Raw genomic sequence first — 19341 nt, forward strand, 5'->3', positions numbered from 1 at the left:
GGATGAGCGAGAGCATGGGGTGAGAGAGAGAGAGAGAGAGGGGCGAGAGAGAGGGGCGAGAGAGAAGGGTGAGAGAGAGAGGGGTTGAGATTGAGAGAGAGGGTGAGAAAGAGAAGTGAGAGAGAGAGAGGGGAGAGAGAGAGAGGGGTGAGAGAGAGAGAGGGGTGAGAGAGAGAGGGGTGTGCGAGGGAGAGAGGGATGTGAGAGAGGGGAGAGAGAGAGTGAGAGAGAGGAGTTTTGAGAGAGGGGTGAGAGAGAGAGGGGGGTGAGAGCGAGTGGGGGATGAGAGAGGGGTGAGAGAGAGGGATGCGGTGGGAGAGAGAGGTGTTGACAGCGAGAAAGGGTGGGCGAGAGAGGAGGTGAGACAGACAGGTGGTGTGAGTAGGGGGTGAGAGAGAGGGTGAGTGAGGGGGGTGAGACAGAGAGAGGTGTGAGAGAGACGGGATTAGTGAGAGAGGGTGTTGAGAGAGAGGCGGTGAGGGAGACAGGGGACGAGATTGAGGGAGTGTGTGAGAGACAAGTTGAAAGACAGAGAGGGGTGAGTGAAAGCATGGGGTGCGTGAGAGAGGGGTGAGAGAGAGAGGGGTGAGAGTGAGAGGGGTGAGATAGAGCGGGGTGAGAGACGGGGGTGAGAGAGAGGGGTGAGATAGAGCGGGGTGAGAGAGGGGGTGAGAGAGAGAGGGGTGAGAGAGAGAGAGGGGAGTGAGAGAGAGAGGGGAGTGAGAGAGAGAGAGAGAGGGGTGTAAGACGGAGAGGGTTGAGAGAGAGGGGTGAGAGAGAGGGGGTTGAGAGAGAGTGGAGGATAAGAGAGTGGTGAGAGAGATAGAGAGGGGTTTAAGGGACGGGGAGAGAGAGAGGGGGAGAGAGAGAGGGGTGAGACAGAGAGAGGGGTGATAGGGAGAGGGGATGAATGAGAGAGGGTGTTGAGAGAGAGGTGGCGAGAGAGACAGGAGGTGAGATTGAGGGAGTGTGTGAGAGACGTGGTGAAAGAAAGAGAGGGTGAGGGAGAGGGGTGAGAGAGAGGGGTGAGAAAGAGAGGGGTGAGAGAGAGGGGCGTGAGTGAGAGAGAGGGGGGTGAGAGAGATAGAGAGAGAAGGGGATGAGAGAGATGGGGGTGTGAGCGGTTGAGAGAGAGCGGGTGAGAGGGTGAGAGAGAGAGTGTGGGAGAGAGAGAGGGGTGAGAGAGAGCGTGGGTAAGCGTGGGAGAGAGGGTGAGGTGGTGAGAGAGAGAGGTTGAGAGAAAGAGAGAGGTGGTGTGAGATAGAGGGGTGAGAGATAGTGGGGTTTGAGAGAGAGTGAGAGAGAGGGATGAGTGAGATAGTGAGTTGAGATAGAGAGAACGGGTGAGAGAGAGAGGTGTGAGGGAGAGAGAGACGAAGTGAGACAGGGGGTGAGAGAGAGGGGGGTGAGAGAGAGAGAAGGTGAGACAGACTGGAGGTGTGAGAGAAGGGGGGATGAGTGAGAGACGGTGTTGAGAAAGAGGCGGTGAGAGAGAGGGGGAAAGAGAGTAATTGGTTGAGAGAGTGAGGGGGTGAGAAACGGGGAGAGATGGGGAGAGACAGAGGGGGAGAGAGACGATGGAGAGAGTGAGGGGGAGAGAGAGAGGGGGCAAGAGATAGAGGGGTGAGAGAAAGGCGGCGAGAGAGACAGGGGGCAACAGAGAGGGAGTGTGTGAGAGACGGGGGGAAAGAGAGAGGATGAGGGAGTGGGGTGAGAGAGAGGGGTGAGCGAGAGAGAGGGAGTGTGTGAGGGGGGTGAAAGAGAGAGACGGTGAGAGAGAGGGGTGAGAGAGAGGAGTGAGAGTGAGAGCAAGAGAGAGAGGGGTGAGAGAGAAAGGAGTGAGAGAGAGACGGGTGTGAGAGAGAGAGTTGTGAGTGAGAGAGGGTGTTTGAGAGAGAGGGTTGAGAGAGAGGGTGAGAGAGAGAGGAGTGAGTGAGAGAGAGGGCTGAGAGAGGGGTGAGAAACAGAGGGGTGAAAGAGAGAGAGAGGGGTGAGTGAGAGAGGGTGTTGAGAGGTGAGAGAGAGAGAGAGTTGGGAGAGAGGGTGAGAGAGAGAGAGAGACGGGGTGCGAGAGAGGGGCCGAGAGAGAGGCAGTGTATGAGAGAGGGCGGTGAAAGAGAGAGTGGGTGAGAGAGGGTGGTATGAGAGAGAGAGAGGGGTGAGAGAGAGGGGGGTGAGAGAGAGAGGGTGAGAGCAACAAGGGTGAGAGGAGAGAGAGAGGGTGAGAGAAAGGGTTGAGAGGGAGATAGGGGTGAGAGAGTGGGGCGTAGAGACAGAGAGTGGGGTGACAGAGAGATAGAGAGGATGAGAGAGAGAATGAGGGGGTGAGAGAGACAGAGAAGAAGTGAGAGACAGAGAAAGAATGAGAGAGAGTCGGGTGAGGGAGAGAGAGGGCTGAGAGAGGGGTGAGAAACAGAGGGGTGAAAGAGAGAGAGAGGGGTGAGTGAGAGAGGGTGTTGAGGGAGAGGCGGTGAGAGAGAGAGGGTGGTGAGTGAGAGGAGGAGAGACAGACAGGGGGTGAGAGAGATGGAGTGAGAGAGGGAGGGGTGAGAGAGAGAGTAGGTGAGACAGACGGAGTGAGAGAGATGGAGTGAGAGAGAGAGGGGTGAGAGAGAGAGGGGGATGAGTGAGAGTGGGCGTTGAGAGAGAGGTGTGAAAGAGGGGGGAGAGAGAGTGAGGTGGTGAGAGTGAAAGGGCTGAGAGACAGGGGGAGAGATAGAGGGGGAGAGAGAGAGGGGGGAGACAGAGAGAGAGTGGAGAGCATGAGGGGGAGAGAGAGAGGAGCGAGAGAGAGAGGGGGGCGAGAGAATGCGGGGGAGAGAGAGGCAGAGAGAGAAATGGGTGTGAGAGAGAGGGGGGTGAGAGAGACGGGGGTGAGGGGGGGGTGAGAGAGAGAGAGAAGGAGGGGTGAGTGAGAGAGAAGGATGAGAGAGAGGGGTGAGACAGAGAGGGGTGAGACAGAGGGACGTGAGCGAGAGAGAGAGGGGTGAGAGAGATAGAGAGGGGTGGAAGAGAGAGGTGAGAGGGTGGATTCAGAGAGAGGGGTAGAGAGAGAGGGGAGAGAGACAGTGGTGTAAGAGAGAGAAGGGTGAGAGTATGAGGGGGCTGAGAGAGTGGTGAGAGAGAGATGGAGGAGTATAAGAGAGAGAGGGGGTAAGAGAGGGATGAGAGAGAGTGGGGTAAAGAGATAGAAAGGGAGAGATGTGAGAGAGAGACGGGTAAGAGAGAGAAGGGTGAGAGCAAGAGAGAGAGAAGTGAGAGAGAGAGAGAGAGCTGGGAGAGAGAGGGTGTGAGAGAGGGGTGAGAGAACGCGGTGAGAAAGACGGGTGAGAGAGAGAAGGGTGAGAGCGAGAGCGAGAGAGGGTGAGTGAGAGAGGTCTGAGAGAGAGAGGGGTGAGAGAGACGGGTGAGAGAGTGAGGGGGTGAGAGAGAGAGGAGTGAGAGAAAGAGAGGGAGTGTGAGAGAGAGAGTAGGGTGAGAGACAGAGGAGGGAGAGAGAGGGGTGAGAAAGAGAGGGGAGAAAGAGAGGGAGGGGTGAGAGAGAGATGGGGTGAGAGAGAGAGAAGGTGAGAGGGAGAGATAGAGGGATGAGAGAGAGGGTTGAGAGAGAGAGGGGTGAGTGAGATAGTGAAGTGAAATAGAGAGAACGCGTGAGAGAGAGAGGTGTGAGAGAGAGGGTGTGAGAGAAAGTGGGGGTGAGAGAGAGGGCGTGAGAGAGAGGTGGGAAAGAGAGGGGGTGAGAGAGGGGGAGAGAGGGGGAGAGAGAGAGGTTTGAGAGGGGTGAGAGACAGCGGGAGAGAGAGAGGGTGGATGGGATGAGGGAGAGAGAGGGGAGAGAATGGGGAGAGATGGGTGAGAGAGAGGGATGAGAGAGTGGGGTGAAAGAGCGGTGAGAGAGAGGGGAGTGAGAGGGTGGAGAGACAAGGGGGAGAGAGGAGTGTGAGAGAAATGGGGTGAGATGGGTGGAGAGAGAGGGGGAGAGAGGGGAAAGGTGGGGGAGAGAGAGGAGGAGATAGAGGGAGAGGGAGAGCGGGAGAGGGGGGAGACAGAGGGGGAGAGCGGGGGGCAGAGAGACAGGGAGAGAGGGAGGGATGAGGGAAGGCGTAGAGATGTGTGCGAGAGAGTGTGGGGAGAGAGGGGGAGAGAAAGGGGAAGGGATGGGTAAGAGAGAGGAATGATAGAGCGGTGAGAGAGGGGGAGAGGGGGAGGAAGGGGTGAGAGAGGGGGAGAGAGAGGGGGTTGAGAGGGGTGAGAGAGAACAGGAGTCAGATGGGGAAGGGGATGGTGACAGGGGGAGGAGAGAAGGGGTAGAGAGAGGAGTAGAGTGAGAGAGTGGCAGAGAGAGGGGAGAGAGAGGGGTGAGACAGTGGTGAGAGAGTGGTGAGAGAGAGAGGGGAGTGAGAGACGGAGTGAGAGAGGGGTGTGAGAAGGGAGAGAGACAGGAGGAGAGAGGTGTGTGAGAGAAGGGTGAGAGAGATGGGGAGGGGAGAGAGGGTGTGAGAGAAATGGGCTGAGATGGGTGGAGAGAGGGGGGAGAGAGGGGGGAGAGAGAGGGGAAAGAGAGGGAGGGAGAGAGGGGAGAGGTGGGGAGAGAGAGAGGGAGAGAGAGAGAGAGCGGTAGAGATGGGGGAGACAGAGGGAGGAGAGCGGGGGCAGAAAGGAGGGGAGAGGAGGGAGAGACGGGAGGAGAGAGGAGTGTGAGAGAAGGGTGAGAGAGAGGGGGAAGGAAGAGAGAGTGTGAGAGAAATGGGGTGAGGTGGGTGGAGAGGGAGGGGAAGAGAGGAAGTAGAGAGGGGAGTGGTGGAGAGAGAGGGGGAGATGGGGGAGAGCAGGGGGTGCAGAGAGAGGGTGAGAGAGAGGGGTGAGGGAGGGGGGAGAGATGTGGTCAAGAGAGAGTGGGGAGAGAGGGGGGGAGAGAGGGCTGAGAGAAAGGAATGAGAGAGGGGTGAGAGAGAGGGGAGAAGGGGAGTGAGGTGGGCGAGAGAGATGGGGGAGTGTGAGGGGTGAGAGAGTGGTGTGAGAGAGAGGGGTGAGACAGAGGGGAGGGGGAGAGTGGCAGGTGAGAGAGAGGGGTGAGAGAGAGGGAGGGGAGAGAGGGTGAGGGAGGGGAGAGACAGGAGAGAGGGGTGAGAGGGGTGAGGGGGGAGAGAGGGGGAGAGAGGGGGAGAAAGGGGAGAGAGGGGAGAGGGGAGAGAGGTGGAGTGAGAGAGGGGGAAGAGAGCACAAGAGGGGAAGAGAGAGAGAGAGAGAGAGGCCGGGAGAGCGCGAGGGTGAGAGAGAGATGGGTTGAGAGTGAGAGGGGGTGTGAGTGAGGGGTGAAAGAGAGGGTTGAGAGAATGGGGTGAGAGAGAAGGGTGAGAGAAAGGGGTGAGAGAGAGGGGAGAGAGTGGGAGGGGGAGAGAGGGGGTGGGAGAGAGTGGTGGGGGGAGATTGTTGGGCGAGAGAGAGGGGTGAGGGAGAGGGGGAGAGTGGGGGGAGAGAGGGGGGAGTGAGAGAGGTGGGGTGAGAGAGGAGTAGAGAGCACAAGAGGGGCAGAAAGAGAGAGGAAGAGAAAGGGGAAGAGAGAGAGAGGTGCGGGGAGAGAGGGTGAGAGAGAGAGATGGGTTGAGAGTGAGAGGGGGTGTGAGCAAGAGGTGAAAGAGAGGGGTGAGAGAAAAGGGTGAGAGACAAGGGTAAGAGAAAGGGGTGAGAGAGAGGGGAGAGAGAGAGGGGAGAGGGGGGAAGGGGAGAGTGGTGGGGGGAGATTGGTGGGCGAGAGAGAGGGGTGAGAGAGAGGGGGAAGAGTGGGGGGAGAGAGAGGGAGGAGAGAGTGGGGGAGAGAGTGGGAGAGAGGGGGGAGTGAGAGAGGTGGAGTGAGAGAGGAGTAGAGAGCACAAGAGGGGCAGAGAGAGAGGGGAAGAGAGAGAGAGAGGCGGGGAGAGAGAGGGTGAGAGAGGGATGGGTTGAGATTGAGAGGGGGTGTGAGCGAGAGGGGGTGAGATTGTGAGGGGGAGAGAGAGAGGGGTGAGAGAGTTGGGGAGAGAGAGGGGTGAGAAATAGAGTGGGACGAGAGAGGGGGCGAGTGAAAGAGAGAGAGGGGGCAAAAGACAGAGAGGTGCAAGTGAGTGGGAGGGAATGGAAATGAGAGAGAGAGAGTCTGAGAGAGTGAAAGAGCACACGAGAAGGGAACGAGAGAGAGAGAGAGAGAGAGAGAGAGCGTGAGAAAGAGAAAGATTGATAGAGAGGGGGCAGAGCGTGATAGGGAGAGATATAGGGCAAGCCAGAGACAGAGGGATGAGGGAGAGAGGGACACGAGGGAGAGAGAGAGTCGGGTAAGAGAGAGGGTTTGGGGGGAGAGTGAGTGAAGGGGTGAGAGAGAAAGAGAGGGTGAGAAAGAGAGAATACGAGTGAGGGGGTGAGAGAGGGGGAGAGAGACAGAGAGAGAGAGATGTCTCAGGGAGGGCCAGTACAGAAGAGGTGAAAGCAGGACCCTCACCAGAAGATGTGAATGAAGCCTAGAATGTAGCTGTTCCTTCCCCAGCTATGTGTCTATGTCCTGTCTTCCAGGTCTGAATACAGAAGGTCACTAACCCCTCTCTGTGCTGTTTACTGTGAGTGATCTTACCGGTTGCAGGATTTACTGAAGGCTCCAGACCTCCCTCTTCATGTCTCTCTGACTGACCAACCGTCTTTGATGTGGTTATGGACGAGACAAGAGTTAGGAATTCGGCTGAGACAGGAACATCCTGATGACCTACAGGAGACAGAGAAACAGACAGAATGGGAAATTAGACTGATGCAGTGAGGGTTACACATGGAGAATGGCCCTGAGTCCCACAGAGATCTGGAAAATCCCAGTCTCCATCCCTGGCCTGTGCTGCTGCGTCGCTCTGGAGTGGAGAATTCCATTGGCTCAGGATCTGGAGTAGCTGCAAGAGTGAGAGACACTGACAGAGGCAGCAATTAGACCCACACAGTGAGGGATACCACATGGAGAGAGACTGAGTGATATCACCAGAGTGCAGGAAGGTATCAGGATCACACAATGGTCATGATGAAAGGGTTGGGATTCATGGTGCACGGGGATCCGTACTCAGTGACAGGTGAGCTACGAGTGGGATAGGTGATGTCCTCGTGCTATTCTCACCTGACTGTTCATCCAGATGTTAATGCTGGGGTCCAGTATAACCCATCTAACTGCTTAATATCCTTTTAGGAAGGAAATCTGTTAGGGACAGCGGGTCTGGCCTACACATGATCCAGACCCAGAGCGAAGGGGTTGACTCTAAACTGCTCTCTGTAATCATCCAGCAAGGCACTCAGCTCAAGGGCAGCTCGGGGTGGGTATGCGATGCTGGCCAGCCAGAGACAGCAACATCCCATGAGTGAATTAAACATAACACTGCTGGGAGCAGTGTCCTGGCCAACCATGTTGGTAAGCTTATGGGCAGGACTTTAAACTGACAGAGAGGATGCAGGGACAGGGTTCAGGTGAAAGGACCTGTCCAAATCCAAGCATAAATGGCAATGTAGCTGAAGACAAGCAGAAAGGAACAGGAAGAGACAAAGTTTAACTGAAACTGTACATCAGTGAATTGGACTGTGACAAGAAATTGTGGAAAGAGTCAATTGTAATGTTCTTTTTTGGACTGGATAAAGTCTCTGCAATAAGGTGGATGGACTGGGGCACAGAGATAAATGAGATTTAGTGGTGACAGGGTGAACAAAAGGTGGAACATGAATATTTTATTGCACACCTCCTTGAGGGATGTCAGGGAGTGTAGGATGGGTAACCCTGACAGTAATGGGTAACAAAGGCATTACAGAGAAAGCATTTGGCCTCAGACGATGAAGCTGAATCAGCCTGAATGCAGATTCTGGGTAACACGTGTCAAAAACACAAGCAGGAGAACAGTTTAGAGGCTGCCTAACAGCATTTCATTGCTCAGACCTGTTACACATTCCAATGGATTCCTGTGTACTGCAAAGGCACTGTGATAATTCTGGGAGACTTCAGTCTTTATATAATCTGGGACAGTCACATCGGCAAAAGGGATGTTCTCCGAACTCCTCTTCGAATGTTTGTGTCAGTGTTTCTTTGAATAACACGTTGTGCAAACAGCCAGGGAGGTGACTATCTCAGATCGCCCGTTGGATGATGAAGCTGAGTGAAGGAGTAATGTCACACTGAGATATCCCCTGGGAAATTGTAGTGTAGTGGAATTCAGCGAGATGATGGATTGTTAAAGTGACCATAAAGCACACCCTACAATCACAACCAAAGCCATTGACATGTGTTTGAGAGGAGAACTGACCAAGATAAACAGGGGAAACAGTGAAGTGTATGGCTGGAAATGGACAGTACAAAACATTTACAGTCAGAGAGATGTACAGCACAGAAACAGGGCCTTCAGTCCAACTCATCCACACCACCCACATATCCTAACATAATCTCATCACATTTGCCAGCACTTGGCCCAAATCCCTCTCAACCCTTCCTGTTCGTATACCCATCCAGATGCCTTTTAAATGCAGTAATTGTACCAGTCTCCACCACTTCATCTGGCAGGTCATTCCATACACACAACACCCTCCACATCAAATCGTTGTCCCTAAGGTTCCTTTTGTATCTTTCCCCTCTCATCCTGAACTTAGGCCCTCCAGTTCTGGACTACCCCACCCCAGGGAAAAGACCTTGTCTGTTAATCCTATCCATGCCTCTCATGGCTTTATAAACCTCTATATGGGTTACCCCTCGGCCTCAGACATTCCAGGGAAAACATCCCCAGCCCATTTAACCTCTCCCTTTAGCTCAAATCCTCCAATCCTGTCAGCGTTTGTGCAAATCTTTTCTGAACCCTTTCAATTTACACAACATCATTCCAAAAGGGAGGAGACTAGAATTGCACGCAATATGCCAAAACTGGCTTATCCAATGTCCTATACAGCCACAACATGACCTTCCAACTCCTCTACTCAATGCACTGATCAGTAAACACAAGCATACCAAACTCCTTCTTCACTATCCTATCGACCCACAATTCTCCTTTCAAGGAACAATGAACCTGCACTCCAAGGTCTCTTTGTTCAGAAACACTCCCTGGGACATTAACATTAAGTGGATCAGTCCTGCGAAGAGTTGCGTTTCCAAAATGTAGCACCTCGCATTTATCGAAATGAAGCTCCATCTGCCTCTCCTCAGCCCATTGGCCCATCAGTTCACCATCCCGTTGTAATGTGAAGTAACAATCTTCACTGTCCACTACACCTGCAATTTTGGTATCATCTGCAAACTTACTAACTATACCTGCTGTGTTCACATTCAAATCATTTATATAATTAATGGAAAGTAGTGGACGCAGCACCGATCCCTGTGGCACTCCACTGGTCACAGGTCTCCAGGTGAAAAAAACACCTTCCACAACCACCCTCTGTCTTCTACCTTCGTGCCAGTTCTGTATCCAAATGGCTGGTTTTCCCTGTATTCCATGAGATCTATTCTTGCTCTCCAATCTCCCATGTGGAAACATTTCGAATACCTTACTGAAGTCCATGTCGCCCACATCCACCTCTCTGCCCTCATCAATCCTTTTGGTACTACTTCAAAAAATTCAATATCTTGAGCCATGATTTCCCATGTACAAAGCAATGCTGACTATCCCCAATTAGACATTGCCTTTCTAAATACATGTAATTCCTGTCCCTCATGTATCCGTCTTCTGACGTCAGGTGAACCAGTCTGTAGTTCCCTGGCTTGTACTTACCACCCTTCTTAAACAGTGGCACCACGTTAGCCCAAACTCCAGTCTACTGGCACCTCACCTGTGAATATTGATGATACAAATATCTCAGTAAGACACTGCAATCTCCCCCTCCCAAGGAAAAAAAGATTAACTAGAGAGAAAAGAGGGAGAGAAACTACAGGAGAGAAAGAAAGATGGATGGACAGACAGTGAGAGGGAGGGAGAGAACAAGAGAAAGACAGGCAGGCAGAGGGAGGGAGAGGAAGTGAGAAGAACTGAGAGAGAGCAGAAGAGAGACAGACAGAGAGAGAGTGAAACTCCTGGAAGAGAAATACAATGTCAGACTGATACAAGGTGAAAATGGGGAGAGAAAGACAGGGAGAGAAGTTCAGGCAGACAGCAAGACAGAAATCCCAGGGAGAGATATAGGACAGAGAGAGAGAGAGGAGTTGCAACAGCAGAGAGATAGAGCTGAGAGAGTGGGGTGGTGGTGGGTGCTGTGATGTGGCTAGAAGGATATACAGACAGGAATAGCAAGATCCCACAGAGCTGACAGACAGATGCAGAGAGAGATGAGCAAGGTGTTAGTTTTGTGAAAGACTGAATGATTAAGCATTCCTGAAAAACCTGGTGAGGTGACAAAGGGGGAAGGGAATCTACTGGGAAATGTAAACAGGACAGAGATGTGAAGGATGGTGAGAGATAGGGATTGAAGGAAAGATGTGGGAGAGAGAACTGGGAACACAGAAATAGACATGAGAGCTGCAGAGAGAGAGGGAAGGGGTTAAATCTGTGGGATCAGATCCCTCTCTAGCATTTTGCTCCTTTCCACAGACGGCCTGAATCCCACAATATGTGTGTGTGTGTGTGTGTGTGTGTGTGTGTGTGTGTGTGTGTGTGTGTGTGTGTGTGTGTGTGTGTGTATGTGTGTGTGTGTGTGTGTGTGTGTGTGTGTGTGTGTGTGTGTGTGTGTGTGCGCTTTTGTCTGATGGTTCCTCATGGCAGAATAATTTGATTCTCTGTCTCTGTATTGTCCCGGTTTCAGCTCCCAAACCAAATGTTGAATCATCCACGATCCTATTGAATAGTAGAGCAGGCTCGAGGTGATGAATGGTCTCCTCCTATTCCTATTTCGGACGGTCTTATGTTCTTAAAACTACCTCCCAGCTCTTGGTCCCCACACTGGAGGTTATGCCTCCACAAGGCCCTGATCTGTGGAGTGCTGCACTCTTCCGTGAGTCTCGGGGGGAACCAGCCTGATTTGGATTGGAGTTGCAACCTCTCAGTGAGAAGTGAAATCTCCTCGAGGTTCCCCTCAGTCTCTCACTGTAAGGTGGAGCAGGCCAGTCCCGGGGAAGCAAACAGCAGGCCAGGTCTGCCCTGTCCTCCAGCTCCATTTCAGAAGGTCACATGGGAGGGGCTTGGTTCCTTCATCAGCTTCCCGTGCTCTCCCTTCTGGGTTAGGGTGGGGGCCGAATGGCCTTGCTCCTGGCTCCTATTGAGGTACAGGCTGGCTATGATTGGGTTATACAGGACATGCCCCTGGAGTGAGGTCAGTTAGCTCAGTTGGCTGGACAGTTGGTTTATAATGCAGAGTAAAACCAATAGCGTGTGTTTAATTCCCACACCGGCTGGAGTTACTCTGAAGGACTCGCCTTCCCAACCTCTCCCCTCAGCTGGGCCATAGTGACCCTCTGATTAAATCCCCACCAGACACTGCTCTGTAATGAGGAGCTGTCCCATGCTCTGGTAAGACTACGGTGACATTGCATTGATTTGTACCTGGAGCTCTGTGTGCAGGACTAGTCACTGCATTACCAGAGGGATGTTAGTGTGAGGGGAAGGTTTACTGGATGAATCCCCATTGGAATGAACAACACTCTCTTTCCCCCAGTTAATTCACTCTTGCAACCTTTGTGTCTTTGGAGACATGAGGACCATTTCACCTGAAACAGCAGCTGCATTTTATATTCATAAGATTGGCTCGTTTATACACACACACACACACACAGACACACACACACACAGACACACACACACACATACACAAAGGACTCCCCGCACACACATACACACGCTCCCTCAAACACAAACACAGACACACTCTTGCACACACATACACACACAAGCACACACGATCTCTCTCATACATATACACGCACAGACATACGCTCCCTCAAATACACACACGGACACACTCTCTCACACATACACGCAGACACACTCTCTCTCACACACAGACATACTCTCTCTCTCACACACACAGACTCTCTCTCTCTCTCACACACACAGTCTCTCACACGGACGCACTCTCTCTCACACACACACACACTCTCTCTCTCACACGGACACACTCTCTCTCACACACAGACACACTCTCTCACACACACATGCACACACTCTCTCTCATTTACACACACACTCTCACACACCCGTTCACTCTCACGCACACAGACACTCTCTCTCACACATACAAACAGACAGACACACAGACACACAATCCCTCAAACACACACAGACACACTCTCTCTCATGCACACAGACACACACTCTCTCTCACACGGAAACACTCTCTCTCACACACACAGCCACACTCTCTCACACACAAATACACACACTCTCTCTCATTTACCCACACACTCTCACACACACACTGTCATTCTCTCACACGCCCACTCACTCTCACACACTCACTCTCTGTCTCTCACACACACAGACAACCTCTCTCACACACATACACACAGGCAGACACACAGACACACAATCTCACACACACACATAAACACACAGTTACACTCTCTCTCACACACACACTCTCTGTCTCTTACACACAGACAATCTCTCTCACACACATACACACAGGCAGACACACAGACACACGATCTCACACACACACATAAACACACAGTTACACTCTCTCTCACACACATACACACGCTCCCTCAAACACACATAGACACACTCTCTCTCACACACACAGACACACACTCTCCCTCTCACACACATAAACATACAGTTACACTCTCTCTCATACACACATACACACGCAGACACACACTCCCTCAAACACACATAGACACACACTCCCTCACACACACAGATACACTCACTCTCACACACACAGACACACTCACTCTCACACACGCATGCACACAGACACACACTCTCTCACACACACAAACACACTCTCTCACACAAGACACACTGTCATACACACACATAGACACACAGACACATTCTCTCACACACAGACACACTCTCACACACACACATACACACACTCTCACACAAACAGACACACATACACACTCTCTCTCATACACCCTCACTCACACACATGCACACAGAGACACACACTGCTTCAAACATACACACAGCCACACACTCTCTCACACACATACATAATCTCTCACACACAGACACACTCTCACACACATACACACAGGCACACTCTCTCACACACACATACACACATACACACTCTCTCTCATACACCCTCACTCACACACATGCACACAGCGACACACACCCCCTCAAACATACACACAGCCACACAATCTCACATGAACATTCACTTTCTCTCTCACGCACACATATACAGACACACAGAGATACACATGCATCCACACTCTCACACGCACAAACACGGGCAGTCTCTCTCTCTCTCTCTGACTGTTTCCCCCTCCCTCACACACACACACACCTGTAAAGGCATGGTTGAGGAATTGCTGGAGAAATGATTTCTCCGAGGAATGAACCCTGATCTCACATGATGACTGCTCCAGGGAGACAGACAACAGCTACAGATGACTTGTTGGATCTTCCTGTGCAACACCTCTTGCATCGACAGCGTTAGTCTGTTTGGGTGCCTGCTTTTCTAAAGCGTCTCCAAGTAACAAGTGACAATAGATTGATGAAAGTTTTCCCCCAAACCATGTTTCAGACACATCCTGATGTTATTTTTCACTGATTGTTTAAAATGATCCGAATCTTTTGAAATGGGGGGTGGCTTCCATTTCAAATTACGACATCAGAGTGCCTCGGGGACCCTGAGGAAATGATCAGGGAATTACATCTGTTCCTTTCTATCCTCTGCACTCTGTTCCACCAGATAGTGCTCCCTCAGTACCTCAGATAGTGCTCCCTCAGTACCTCAGAAAGTGCTTCCGCAGTACTTCAGATAGTTCAAAGTTTGGGAGAAGATTTGTAGCTCGGGTGCTCGACGAATAGAACCACAACACCTCAGATAGTGCTCCCTCAATACCTCAGATAGTTCTCCATCAATACCTCAAATAGTTCTCCCTCAGTACCTCGGAAAGTGCTTCCTCAGTACCTCAGATAATTCTCCCTCAATACCTCTGATAGTGTGCCCTCAATACCTCAGAAGGTGCTCCCTCAACATCACAGATAGTTCTCCCTCAGTACCTCAGATAATGCTCCCTCAATTCCTCAGAAAGTGCTCCCTCAATACCTCAGCAAGTGCTCCTTCAATATCTAAGAAAGCATCACTTTGTTGTGTTTAACCCCCAAAGCCCCTTAGACAATAACTCCACAAAACATTCACATCCTCAACATTTCAGGATGTAGCCCAGCTCCCCCTCTCAGATTGTGTTCAAACCCATTCAGACTGGAAAGACCCACATCCACCCCTGTCCAAGATTGGAGCCGCAGGTCCCCAGAACATTACTTGTCTCTGGATTAATTTTAAAATTCCTACAGTGTAGAAGCAAGCCATTCGGTCCATTGGCTCCACACTGACTGTGTGAACATCAACCCACCCAGACTCACATCCTCTACTCTATCCCTGTAATGCTGCATTTCCCATGGTATCTTTGGGTGGTGGGAGGAAGCTGGATCACCTGGAGGGAACCCGCACAGATACATAGAGAATGTGTAAACTCCACACAGACAGTCACCGGGAGTTAGAATCAAACCACTGAGGCACTGTGCTCTCCTCTCTCTTGGGATGCCATGTCGTCTAACCTTTTACTAAGCAACCTCCGATGTGAAACCTTCACATCTGTCTCCTTGGTCATCCCTTCAAAAGCTCTATCAACTTGGACACATCATTTCCAAACAAAGCCAAGCTGACCATCCCTAATCAATCCTTGCTTTTCCAAATGCATGTAAATTGTCTCTCAGAATGCCCTCCAACAGCTTACCCACCACTGCCATCAGGCTCACAGCTCCATAGTTCAATGGCTGTTCCTTGCAGCCTTACTTCAATAATGGCCCATCATTAACCACCCTCCAGTCTTCAGGCACCTCATCCGTTGCCACTGATTGGTCCATCTGACAAGGCCATCTCCATCCTTCTGTAATCTAAGGCTATCATCCTCAGTATTTATCACCCAACCAATCTTCATATCATTCATGAACCCAATGATTAACCCTCCACCATTCAAACCTAAATCTTTTCTATCAACCACATCAGCAAGACCCCAACAGTGAGACATGAACAGACAGAGATTTCTAATTGGGCCATCACTGTCTGCTTCCTGCCACTCAGCATTCTGCGCCAACTTCCTTGGATCTTGAGTTTTTATGTTCACTATCAGTTTCCAGAATGGGTCCTGATAAAAGCCTTACTGACCTCCAAGCAGGCGACAGGAAAGTATTGCCCTTATTTACACACCTGGTCACCTCCTTAAAAAGTGCAATCCCATTGGTCAGACCTGACCTCCCCTTAACACAACCATTCTGACTGGTCTTCATGAACTCCAGTCTCTTTAAATGCTGATTAATTCTATCTCCCAAAATTGCTTCCAACAGACGTCCCACCCACGATATTTGCCTGACTGGCCTGTAGCTGCCTGGTATATCCCATGTCCCTTCTTTAATAACAGTACCACATGGTCAGTCCGACGACACCTCTCCTGTGGCCAGAGGGGATTTGAAAATGTTTGCAAGTGTACCTGCTCCTTTCTCCGTCACCTCATTCGGTAAACTGAGATACATTTCCACAGTCTTTGGGGATTTATTGGGTTGTAAGAAGGCCAGACCACTCAGAACCATCTCTCTCTATATATATGCTCTTTCATTTAATTGTATCACAGAGCATCTTCACGATTTCATATCAACATTGTCCCAATGAGCATTGACAAAATGAATCCATTCACTGTCGCCTCTGGGTCCATGCACAAATTCTCACTATGTTCCACAACCTACTCTTTCGCTCATTATCAATTCACCCTTAATGTCACTGTAAGGTACTTTCAGATTTTTATTTCCTCTCTTAGCACTCCTCTCTCCCAGGCCATTAGCCTGCAATATGATTTGGAGGAGTGTGGATTAGCATTGGGAAGCTCAGAAATAAGGAGCACCCGACTGTGCTGAGTGTGGGGCAGTGGGATTCATTTGGAATGAGCACATGGAAGCTGAGGAATAAACCTCATCCCTGCAGCATGAAAATATCCCTTTGAGCCTGGCAGGTCAGTCACACGAAACGAAAACTTGATCCGTGGGAAAAGAGGGTGGTAACCTAATGAAGACGGTCTGTTTGAACACAGTCTCTGGAATCTGGACGTGGGAATCATTGCTGAGCAGGGTATGTAGGAAGCAGAGGCAGAAATGTACTGAACAATTTCGGATATTCCTCTTAGACCACAAGATATGGGAACAGAAATTAGGCCATTCAGCCCATCTGATAGTGTGGCACTCACTCAGTCCTGACTCTCTTACAATGCAGGTATCCCCCAGACTGATGCGCTGACAGTGCAGCACTCCCTCAGTAATGACCATTTGACAGTGCAGCACTCCCTCAGTACTGACCCTCTGACAGTGCAGCACTCCCTCAGTACTGACCCTCTGACAGTGCAGCACTCCCTCAGTACTGACACTCTGACAGTACGGCACACCCGCAGTGCTGACTCTCTGACAGTCCATCACTCCCTCAGAACTGACCCTCTGATAGTGCAGCACTCCCTCAGCACTGACCCTCCGACAGTGCATCTCTCATACAGAACAGTCCCTCCGACAATGCAGCTCTCAACAGTACTGACCCTCTGACAGTGCAGCATTCCCTAAGTACTGACCCCCTGACAGTGCAGCACTCCCTCAGTACTGACCTTCTGACAGTGCAGCACTCCCTCAGTACTGACCCCCTGACAGTGCAGCACTCCTTCAGTACTGACCCTCTGACAGTGCAGCACTCCCTCAGTACTGACCCTCTGACAGTGCAGCACTACCTCAGTACTGACCCTCTGACAGTGCAGCACTCCCTTGGTACTGGCCCTCTGACAGTGCAACTCTCCCTCAGTACTGTTCCTATGACACTGCAGTACACCCTCAGAACTGACCCTCTGACACTGCAACAGCTCCTTGGCCCTGCGCCCCTGACGGTGCTGCAATCCCTCAGTACTGACCCTCTGACAGTGCAGCACTCCCTCAGTACTGACCCTCTATCAGTGCAGCTCTCTCTCAGCACTGCTCCTTTGACGCTGCAGCACACCCTCAGAGATGACGCTCTGACACAACAGAATTCGCTCAGTACTGACACGCTGACTCTGCAGCACACTCTTTGCACTGACATTTCTACAGTGCAGCAGTCCCTCTGTTCTGATACTCATACAGTGTGGCATTCCCTCAGTACTGACCCTCCGACAATGTAGCCCTCCCTCAATACAGATGCTCTTACACTGCAGCACTCCCTCGGTACTGACCCTCCGATAACGTGGCATTTTCTCAGTACTGACTCTCCGACAGAGCAGAACTCCCTCAGTACTGACACTCTGACAGTGCGGCACTGCCTCAGTCCTGCACTTCTGATAGTCCAGCACTGCCTCAGTACTGACCCTTTGGCAGTGCAGCTCTCCCTCAGTACTGACCCTCTGTAACAACACTCCCACAGAACTGACACACTGACCGTGTCGCGCTCTCTCAGTAATGACCCTTTGAGCGTACATCACTCTCTCAGTACTGACCCTCTAGCAATGCAGCAATCACTCAGTACTGACTGTCTGACACATAGTGTGGAGTTCCCTCAGTACTGACCCCCTCACAGCGCGGTGATCCCTCAGTACTGACCCCCTCACAGCGCGGTGATCCCTCAGTACTGACCCCCTCACAGCGCGGTGATCCCTCAGTACTGACCGCCTCAGAGTGCGGAGCTCCCTCAGTTCTAACCCTTTCACAGTGCAGCGCTCCCCCAGTAGTGACCCTCTCACAGTGCAACACTCTGACAGCATGGCCATCCATTAGTACTGACAGTCAGAGAGTGCGCAATTCATCATTACTGACGCTCTCACTGCACAGCAATCCCTCCGTCCGGACTCACTGACAATGCTGCACTCCCTCCACACTGACTCTCTGACAATGCTGCACTCCCTCCGTACTGATCCTCTGACAATGCTGGAGTCCCTCCACACTGACCCACTGACAATGCTGCACTACCTCCACACTGACCCTCTGACAATGCTGCACTCCCTCCACACTGACCCTCTGACAATGCTGCACTCCCTCCATACTGACCCTCTGACAATGCTGCACTCCCTCGATACTGACCCTCTGACAATTCTGCACTCCCTCCAAACTGACCCTCTGACAATGCTGCAACCCCTCCATACTGATCCTCTGATAATGCTGCACTCCCGCCACACTGACTCTCTGACAATGCTGCACTCCCTCCACACTGACCCTCTGACAATGATGCACTTCCTCCACACTGATCCTCTGACAATGAAGCACTCCCCCCACACTGACACTCTGTCAATGCTGCACTCCGTCCATACTGATCCTCTGATAATGCTGCACTCCCTCCACACTGACCCTCTCACAATGCTGCACTCCCTCCACACTGATCCTCTGACAATGCTGCACCCCCTCCACACTGATCCTCTGACAATGCTGCACTCCCTCCACACTGACCCTTTGACAATGCTGCACTCCCAACACAGACTCTCTGACAATGCTGCTCTCCCTCCACACTGACCCTCAAACACTGCTGCACACCCCCCACACTGACACACTTTGACAATGCTGCACCCCCTCCACACTGATCCTCTGACAATGCTGCACCCCCTCCACACTGATCCTCTGACAATGCTGCACTCCCTCCACACTGACCCTCTGACAATGCTGCACTCCCTCCACACTGATCCTCTGGCAATGCTGCACTCCCTCCACACTGATCCTCTGACAATGCTGCACTCGCTCCACATTGATCCTCGGACAATGCTGCACTCCCTCCACACTGACCCTCTGACAATGCTGCACTCCCTCCACATTGATCCTCTGACAATGCTGCACACCCTCCACACTGATCCTCTGACAATCCTGCACACTCTCCACACTGATCCTCTGACACGGCTGCACTCTCTCCATACTGACCCTCTGACAATGCTGCACTCCCTCCACACTGATTCTCTGACAATGCTGCACTCCCTCTACAGTGATCCTCTGACAATGCTGCACTCCCTCCACAATGATCCTCTGACAATGCTGCTCTCCCTCCACACTGACCCTCAGACACTGCTGCACACCCCCCACACTGACACACTTTGACAATGCTGCACCCCCTCCACACTGATCCTCTGACAATGCTGCACCCCCTCCACACTGATCCTCTGACAATGCTGCACGCCCTCCACACTGATCCTCTGGCAATGCTGCACTCCCTCCA

Source organism: Chiloscyllium punctatum, unplaced genomic scaffold (assembly GCF_047496795.1).
Source record: "Chiloscyllium punctatum isolate Juve2018m unplaced genomic scaffold, sChiPun1.3 scaffold_167, whole genome shotgun sequence".
Taxonomy (NCBI): Eukaryota; Metazoa; Chordata; class Chondrichthyes; order Orectolobiformes; family Hemiscylliidae; genus Chiloscyllium; species Chiloscyllium punctatum.